Raw genomic sequence first — 10542 nt, forward strand, 5'->3', positions numbered from 1 at the left:
TATATATATATATATATATATATATATATATATAATATATAATATATATGTATATATATATATATATATATATATATACATATACAAGCATATGTATATACGTATATTTTGCATAATTAACTTTTTAATCGTAAATTAAATTTATGTGAAATAATGAAAAAATAGTTTTTTATAAAAACACGTTACTAAATATTTTATGCTCAGAATACCATACAAGGAAATAACACTGGCGCTCAGAAAGATAAAAACATGCTGCTAATATTATTTTATGTTTTTCTTATTATTCTATATTGTTAGCAGCCTGCAATATGGTTTTAATATCAATAAAAAATTACTTATATAAAATATAACTTATAAATATAGTTTATATAAAAAGAGTTAATAAGTTAAAATTAATGTGTTTTAAAATAACTAATTTAAGTTAAAAGTTAACTCATTCACAGTTAACTAAGCTAAAGGCTAACTTTTAATTTTCCAATTTTTATTTATTATTTGGTTACTACACACATACATACACACATACTCGTACATACAAACACACACTCAACCTTAATTTTTGATAAAATTTATTAAAATGAAATAAATTTCTTGATATTATCGTTGCTATCATATCGTTACGATTTCCGTTCTGCGTTCACTTAAATGTTTGCACGTGCTAAAATATATTTGTCATCCCGTACAACATCATAATAGCCGCATGTGTGCGGACGTGTTCGGAACATTAATGTGTGATACGTAATACGATTTCCGACGGTAATAAAGGTTGCGAAACAATAACGTAAATGCGCATACGCTGGCTGTAGCAAGATATGTAAATTCTGCCGTTAGTGAATCGTGACAAATCGTGAGAGGAAAAATCGTCATCACGACAATGTACGTATATACATGATGATGCAAGTAGATAACGACTTTTAAGTCGACGTCAATTAAGTCGACCGTGACATAGCGGGAATAGAATCACTGAAACGTGATAAATACAATTCGCTTAGGTGTTCGTAAAAAAATACGCGAAAATAAAACGTGCCAGAGATGCAACTTCATGTCATTGCGAAACACATTGCAAATGCAATAATGCAGCACTTGCGGTTACCGTAACTCGCTGTTGTGTTTACAAATTGTCGTAATCACGTGCGATTATAGACAATCATCAAGAGTGATTATCAGTGTGTGGAAATTGCTAAATAATGATAAAAAGATTCAAGATACAGCGATACTATTTTAAAGTGTATTGAAGACAATTCTGTCAAGATAATTTTAACTATTGATGATTCTTCATTTGAAATTATTGATCTTGGCACTTGCTTAAAATTCACGGGTAATGCATTCTGGACATCTGGTGTTAGTAAATAGTTGATATGCTTTTTTCACAATCTAAGTTTTACTGAATCGCCTCGAATAGAATAACACTGACAATGTTTTCATCGTAAAATGTCGTTTTCTTTTTTATTTTTTTAGAAACTTTACATAGAATTTGCAATTTTAATTCGACAAATACAATTTGTATTGCTTTATATTATGAATTTTCCTGTTTATTAAGAAGTTGATCGTTCATCGAAGAACTATAATGTACTATTTACAATCTTGAGTTCTCAAAATATAAAACGCGATATAATAGTTACAAAACATTAAGGAATATTAATGACAGTTTTAATGAATATCTTAAAAAAATCAGAGAAAAAGTTAGATTTTAATTATATGCATTACATAAGTGGACTATTATATAAGTGTAAGATTGCCTGGAGCGCGATAGTTTTGAAAGATAACATTTTTCGTATCGATGATAATATTTATCGTAGCTATAACAACTGATGATATCATAATAACATTATTGATGTATAACATTAGCAACGTGATAAAAGTGAGTTTAATCAACAACGAAAAACGATTGCCAATTTGGCATCAAGGAAACATACGTTCAGTGTATTTCAACGGATACAATCAACTCAATCCACTTGATCGTGTTTTCAACAATACGTGGATTATCGTATCGGATAAATCAAGATGAATAGATACGGATGGAGCAGAGAAATATATGAACCGGAGTTCATATGGCAGGAGACGCAGTCAGTGGAAGTGAGTATGACTTTGAGGTAACTTCATTGTTCTGAATTTTTATTTAGCAACTATGACTATTATAAGTTTAAAATGCGTTATGTAATTAAGGCGAATCTATGTTGTGTGATCTTGTTAGCGATTGCAAGGACAATTCCATCGTTTAGAATTCGTACACGTTACACACTGAATTGAGTCCATGTTAAATCAAATATCACAGTGTTGTGTGTATGTACACGCGTGTATGTACACGGAATACACCAATGACGTATATATATAGACCAAGCATTCCGTCCGCAAAGTAAAACCGGAAATTGGTAATTTAAGGGGTTACATGCAATCAGGAGGCCGAAAAATAGCCAACTTTTACGATTTCTTTTTTTAAAAAAACTATATGTTTTTATTACAGTAATTGGTGTCCTTAAAAGTATATATATTAGTGTAATTTTAATAATTTTTGGGGATATCTTTGGGACTAGTGTAGATATTTAGAAATTCTCGGAATATTTTTGGGAGGATATTCTGGGGACTTATGTGGACATTTAGCAATCTTCTAGATGTCTTTGGGACATCTTTTAAATCTTGTGCTATGTGAGTCGCTTTTTGTTGAAACGCACTGCCGAAAACACCACGATTTAATGCCAAGCCAGTCAGAACCACATGTTGATTTAAAGTTGATTTAACGTTGATGAGTGTTGAATCAACATTGATTCAACGGCTCATTCATCATTTCGGCGTTGAATCAACCTTGAATCAACGTTTAAAAAATGAATATTTAATGAAAAAATTGTTATTGTTCTGACTGGGAACCGACACTTGCTGTGACGTCGGTTTTCATCCGTCGAACTGTAGTATTCATAGATGATTTTTTTACCCAATCAGAAGTTAATATTTTTAAAATGTTTCTAAAATATTTTTTTTTCATTTATTATTCATTTTCTCAACTCATTATAAAAAAAAAATATTTATATAACATTTATTTAAAATTTTTTTCATTAAATATTCATTTGGAATAATGATGTTCAAAAAAACATTTTTTAAACGTTGTTATAACATTTATTTAATATTTATATAACATTAATTTATCATTTGTAATAGATTTTTTAATAAAAATTGTTTAATTGCTTTTATAACATTTTTTAATGATTTATTTTAATTAATTATTCGTTTGAAAGGATGGTTTCAGTAAATATCATTTAAACGTTTCTATAACATTTCTATAAAATTCTATAAATTCTATAAATTTCTATAAAATTCTATAAAATATTTATTTTATATTTTATATTCGTTTGACATAATGATTTTCACAAATATTTTTTAAACATTTCTTTAAAACTTTTTAAATATTTATTTTACATTAATTATTCGTTTTAAATAATGATTTTAATAAACATTTTTAAACGTTTCTGTAACATTTATAAAAAATATATTGTACATTAATTATTTGTTGAAAATAATGATTTAAGTCAACCTGTTTTAAACATTTCTGTAACGTTTTTAAAATATATATTTTATATTTATTATTTGTTTGACATAATGATTGCAATAAGTATTTCTTAAACATTTTTTTAAAAATTCTTTAAATATTTATTTTACACTAATTATTTTCGTTTGAAATAATGACTTCAATAAACATTTTTTAAACGTTTTTGTAACATTTTAAATTGTTTTGTAACATTTTAAATTTTAATTTGTTTTGTAACATTTTAAATTTATTTTTTATTGATTATTTGTTTGAAACTATTTTTGTAAACCTTTTTCATATGTTTCTGTAACATATAAACATATGTTTTTTATAAATATTTATTTGGGAGGGTCCCGATTGCCTACAAATTAATTGCCTACAGTATCGATTGTTGACATTCAACTTGTCCACATTTCATTTGCACACAAAAATTATTGCCTACAGAACAATTACCTACAAGTTGTATTACGCACAAATAAAAAATTAAAAACCGAACGCTCATTTGCGCACACGACACTTGCGCACAAATCACATTGCACACATAATATTATTGCCTACAGTATGATTGTCTACATCCTCTATTGCGCATAAATAAAAATTAAGAGACGAATGCACGTTTGCGCACAAAAATTATTGTCTACAAGTTCTATTGTGCACAAATAAAAATTAAGAGACGAATGCACGTTTGCGCACAAAAATTATTGTCTACAAGTTCTATTGTGCACAAATAAAAATTAAGAGACGAATGCACGTTTGCGCACAAAAATTATTGTCTACAAGTTCTATTGTGCACAAATAAAAATTAAGAGACGAATGCACGTTTGCGCACAAAAATTATTGTCTACAAGTTCTATTGTGCACAAATAAAAATTAAGAGACGAATGCACGTTTGCGCACAAAAATTATTGTCTACAAGTTCTATTGTGCACAAATAAAAATTAAGAGACGAATGCACGTTTGCGCACAAAAATTATTGTCTACAAGTTCTATTGTGCACAAATAAAAATTAAGAGACGAATGCACGTTTGCGCACAAAAATTATTGTCTACAAGTTCTATTGTGCACAAATAAAAATTAAGAGACGAATGCACGTTTGCGCACAAAAATTATTGTCTACAAGTTCTATTGTGCACAAATAAAAATTAAGAGACGAATGCACGTTTGCGCACAAAAATTATTGTCTACAAGTTCTATTGTGCACAAATAAAAATTAAGAGACGAATGCACGTTTGCGCACAAAAATTATTGCTTACAGTAAGATTGCTTACAAGTTATATTGTGCACAAATAAAAAATTAAGAGACGGACGTACGTTTGCACACACCAAACTATTGCGCACAAGCCACATTGCGCACATAATATTATTGCCTACAGTACGTTTGCCAACAAGTTCTATCGCGCACAAATAAAAATTAAGAGACGAATGCACGTTTGCGCACAAAAATTATTGCCTACAGTACGTTTGCCAACAAGTTCTATCGCGCACAAATAAAAATTAAGAGACAAACGTACGTTTGCAGACAAAAATAATTGCCTACGTACGATTACCTACAAGCTCTATTGCGCACAAATAAAAATTAAGAGACGAACGTACATTTAAAAAATTGATAATTACCCAGTTATACCGTCTATTTCTAGCTATGTAACTGAGGGGCTTTGCCCCCCAGACCCTCCATATCACGGTGGGGTGGGAACTACAGTCTTTTGTGAGAAATTTACTCTTTAGCTTAAGCACAAGAGACTATAGCCCCCACCCCCGTGATACGGGGACTCTGGGGGGCGAAGCCCGCCAGTCACATAGCTAGAGATAGATGGTATGACAACGCATCGATTGAGCCTATTTTCATCGAAATCGGAAGTGTTGCCGCTAAACTAAATAATTACCATATTATGTGTGCAAATGAGCGTTCGGCTTTTAATTTTTTATTTGTGCGTAATAGAACTTGTAGGCAATTACTTTTGTGTGCAAACGTACGTTTGTCTCTTAATTTTTATTTGTGCGCAATAGAGCTTGTTGGGAAACGTACTGTAGGCAATAATATTATGTGCGCAATATGGCTTGTGCGCAATAGTTTGGTGTGTGCAAACGTACGTCCGTCTCTTAATTTTTTATTTGTGCACAATAGAACTTGTAAGCAATCTTACTGTAGGCAATAATTTTTGTGCGCAAACGTGCATTTGTCTCTTAATTTTTATTTGTGCGCAATAGAGGATGTAGACAATCATACTGTAGGCAATAATATTATGTGTGCAATGTGATTTGTGCGCAAGTGTCGTGTGTGCAAATGAGCGTTCGGCTTTTAATTTTTTATTTGTGCGTAATAAAACTTGTAGGTAATTGTTCTGTAGGCAATAATTTTTGTGTGCAAATGAAATGTGGATAAGTTGAATGTCAGCAATCGATACTGTAGGCAATTAATTTGTAGTCTAACGGAATCCTCCCATTTATTTTATATTTATAAATATTTATTTTATATTTATTATTTGTTTGACATAATGATTTCCAAAAATATTTTGCAAACATTGTTTAAACTTTTTTAAAATATTTATTTTACATTAATTGTTCGTTGAAAATTATAATTTCAATTAACATTTTTAAAATGTATCTGTAAGGATTTTAAAAACGTTTATTTTATATTTATTATTCGTTTTATGTAATAATTTTAATAAATATGTTTTAAACATTTTTAAAATATTTATTTTATATTTATTATTCGTTTTATGTAATAATTTTAATAAATATGTTTTAAACATTTTTAAAATATTTATTTTATATTTATTATTCGTTTTATGTAATAATTTTAATAAATATGTTTTAAACATTTTTAAAATATTTATTTTATATTTATTGTTCGTTTGACATAATGATTTTCATAAAAATCTTTCAAACATTATTTAAACATCTTTCAAACATTTTTTTTTAATATTTATTTTACATTAATTATTCGTTGAAAATAATTTCAATTAACATTTTTCAAACGTTTCTGTAATGTTTTTAAAACGTTTATTTTATATTTATTATTCGTTTTATATAATGATTTAATAAATATTTTTAAAACTTTTTTTAACATTTTTAAATATTTAGTATACAATAATTATTTGTGACAAATAATGATTATAGACATTTTTCTAATCTTTTCTTTATATTTTAAAAATATTTTAAAAATATTTTAAAATTATTATTCTATGTGAATATTTAATGAAAAGCAATATTTAGTAAATACTATATATTAGCAAAAAAATATTCAACAAAATTTTTTTTGATAATGATTTGTGAAAATGAATAATAAATGAAAAAAATAACATTCTAGAAACATTTTTAAAATATTGACTTCTGATTGAGTAGGTGAATGAGAATTGAAATTTTGGAAGCATTGGAAATATAAAAGTGAGATTAAAACTGCGGTTAATTTAACCCCATTTTAGATCGTCAACAAAAGCACCAAGAAAAAAGATTTTGAACAGGCAGTTAAAATATTTTCATATTATTTAATAAGACTGGGTTAAACTTCATTTCTTTATTTAAAAAAAACATTTATTAAATTTAAAATATTGTTTTGTTAACGTTATAAAAATGTTTTTGTTAATGTGAAGGAGATGAATTTTGAAGGAGATGAACAAATCTTATAACGTTAAAAAAACATTATTTTAAAAATTAAATGTTTTTCTAATGAAAAAGAGCAATTATTCCTTTATTTTTTACATTTTTGAAATTTTTTCCAAGTTAATTTAGTTAAATATTTAATTTTTTTAAAATAATGTTATTTTAACGTTATAAGATTGGTTTAAAATTCATTTCCTTCACATTTACAAAAACATTTTTATAACGTTAATAAAATATTGTTTTAAATGTAATAAATGTTTTTTTTAATAAAGAAATGAGGCTTAACCCATTATTGTTAAATAATATAAAAACATTTTCACTGCATGTTCAAAACCTTTTTTCTTAGTGCTTTTATCGACGATCTAAAGTGGGATTAAATTAATCGCAATTATAATCCCATTTTTTATATTTTCAATACTTCCAAAATTTCAATTCTCATTCACCTACTTAAAAATTGATACTGGAAATATATCTAAATATGTCTGAAGATATTTATTTTTTAATTGAATATGAATTATTTAAAATAATTATATAAAAGTGTTTTTCAAATGTTTTAAAATCACTTAGAAAACATTATAACCCATACAGCACAGAACGTTGAAAAAACCTTGATGAGACGTTGCAACGTTGAAAATAGAAGTGTGGATGTTTTTTCTACATGGAATTTATGTTGATTTTTCAACACTGATTATAAGATATTGTTGCAAAGTTGAATATATATTGAATAAAAGGTACTATTTTTTGCAACAATATATGAGGAGCATTGAAAATTATATTATTGATAATATTAATGAAAAATTAGTTATTACATAATAATATAAATAAATTATTATTAAATTTTATTATATTAATATATATGTATTATACATATTATATTATTATATATCATAATCATATATACTTTTCTTATTATTTATATGTAAAATTTAAATGTTTAAGCAATTTTGCGCAAACCCTGAATATTCTTTTATTTCATAATATTCTCTATTATATAGAGTCTAACGCAAGCTGTAATCGAAAACAAAAAATACATAAAAAATATTAAACTGGAAGGAATAGTTGAAGTCATTTTGCAATTTTTAACTAAATAAACTTTAGAGATATTAAATAAAATAGATAGACGCGCGTATTTACTAGATACGTTATAATATACTGTGAACATTGTAAGTATATATTTTATAAGCATAAATTGTAAGAACATCGTTGGAGTCATTGAAATCACCGCCTACCGCTCGATCGTTAGATTAAGCAACAGAGTCAGGATGGATGGTTGCTGGCATACCGCTTTGGATTCGAAATTATCAAGAGAGAATTCGTGAAGATTTTAGAGTGAACAGAGTGATTTTAGAGTTGACAACCTTCGGTTTCTAGCAGTTATAAGGCATGAGAAAATTAAGAATTAGTTTTTTTATGAAACAATAAGAATAAATAAGACCTCTTTTTTTCATTACAAAAACGTTTATTTTAATGTTTGAAATAAAGTTTTTTTAACGTAATAAAGACATTTTTTTAACAAATGAAGAAAATGATTTTGAAATGATTTTGAGACATTTTTAAAAACATTCATAAAAACGTTAAAATAATGGAATAATTTCTTTTTTTTCACTACAAAAACGTTTATTTTAATTTTTGAAATAATTTTTTTTATGTTAAAAACATTTTTATGTGTATAAAAACATTTTTTTAACATTTGAAAAAAATTATTTTTAAACATTTTTATATCGTTAAAAAACATTTCTTACATTAAAATAAACAGTTTTTAATAGAAAAAGGGGACTTATCCCATTATTTTTAACGTTTTTAAAAATGTTTTCCAAATAATTTTAAAACATTTTTTTTAACATTTTTTCGATATTTTTTTCTGATTGGGTAACTCTCTCGAGCCTTTATTACGACCCATGATAGAATAAAACTCCAAAAATTACACAGAAATCGACAGGACTGCACAGTTTGGCGTCAGCAACTATATTGCCCGTTTTGTTTACATTCGTCTCAAAAATCGCTAGAAATTCAATTACCCGGGGATATATACATACACTTATATAATTATGTAAATACTAACAATACTTAATAGATGACGCATCGGCGTTAATGCCGTCCGTGTGACTCGCACACGATGACGCGTTACTCACATTGCTGTAAGTGAGACACGAGCAGCACGGAGTGGCGGAGTGGCGGAGGGGGCTAGCGGTATACGATCGTCGGACGGTTTGGAGAGGGAATAGTGGTGGAAATCGCAGTGATCTTCCATCCTCTATCGCAGATGTAAGAGCAAGAGAGATAGCATTGTGAGACGTCGTGGCCAGAGCTCTCAGTTTTGTTACATTAGCAGCACACTGGCAGCGCGGTGGGGAACTCACACAAGCGAGCGCCCGTGTCCATGAGGCTCATGGACACGGGCGCTCGCTTGTGTGAGTTCCCTCACCGCGCTGTCAGCGTGCTGCATTGGAATGGATTGTTAAATGAGGTGGTGAGGGTAGGAACAGATGTAGAGTGAGAGGCAGACAATAGTAGGACACCTTCCGTCTTTGTTTACTGAAGTTTGGCTACAGGAATTTGAGCAATATTGTATCCTGTGAAAGTCAGGCGCCAAGCTAGATGTGAGAGTATTACTTTACGCTACATCTCTATTACGTATTATGTTGCTCGAAAATATCATGTAATACAAAAGTTAAAATGATACATTTTTGTCAGTTAATTAATTAATAAATACTACTGCATATATAATATCGAGTTGTATTTCTTTTTCTACCTACCTATTTACTATGTATTCATACTTATTCTCATTTCAATACTAATGAAATATTATTATGTATAAAACAGTAATATTTTTTAAATATTAAAAATTTATGTTATACTAGACTAAAATTATAAGTAATTCTTTGAAACATTTATTATAAATTATCAGTATGATTAAGGTTCTGTTACGATGCGCTACGCTCCTACTTGGAAAAGAGATCGAAGGTGCCCTACTATTGTCTGTCTCTCACGCTACATCTGTTCCTACCCCACCTCATTTAGCAGTCCATTCTATATGTCGATGGAATGCTGCTAATGCAAAAAAATTGAAAGCTCTGATCGTGGCCAGAAATGCCATCCTAAAATACGTGTAACGCACACTAAAAAGACATTCCACTCACACTATCTCGTCTATACGTGAGCAATACGCGGTGTCCCGATAACTGTTTCGCTCGTTCGAACGTCCATGCATTTTTTCTTGTTAGCAAGGAAATTACTTATTAATGTAAAAGGAGATCTTGAGGAAAGGTTTTCAGGAGGCTTCTTAATAGCTGCTCTTGAAAAAAAAAATACTAGATTTATTTCAATATATTAGGACCTTAACTTAGTTTCCGCCCAAAAAATACTGAGAAAAAGCATTTATTGTAAAAAATTTATTTAAATTATTTCAATGAAAGTATTTT

Source organism: Odontomachus brunneus, unplaced genomic scaffold (genome assembly GCF_010583005.1).
Source record: "Odontomachus brunneus isolate Ranch 3 - 2012 unplaced genomic scaffold, Obru_v1 Obru_scaffold_174, whole genome shotgun sequence".
NCBI classification, from domain to species: Eukaryota; Metazoa; Arthropoda; class Insecta; order Hymenoptera; family Formicidae; genus Odontomachus; species Odontomachus brunneus.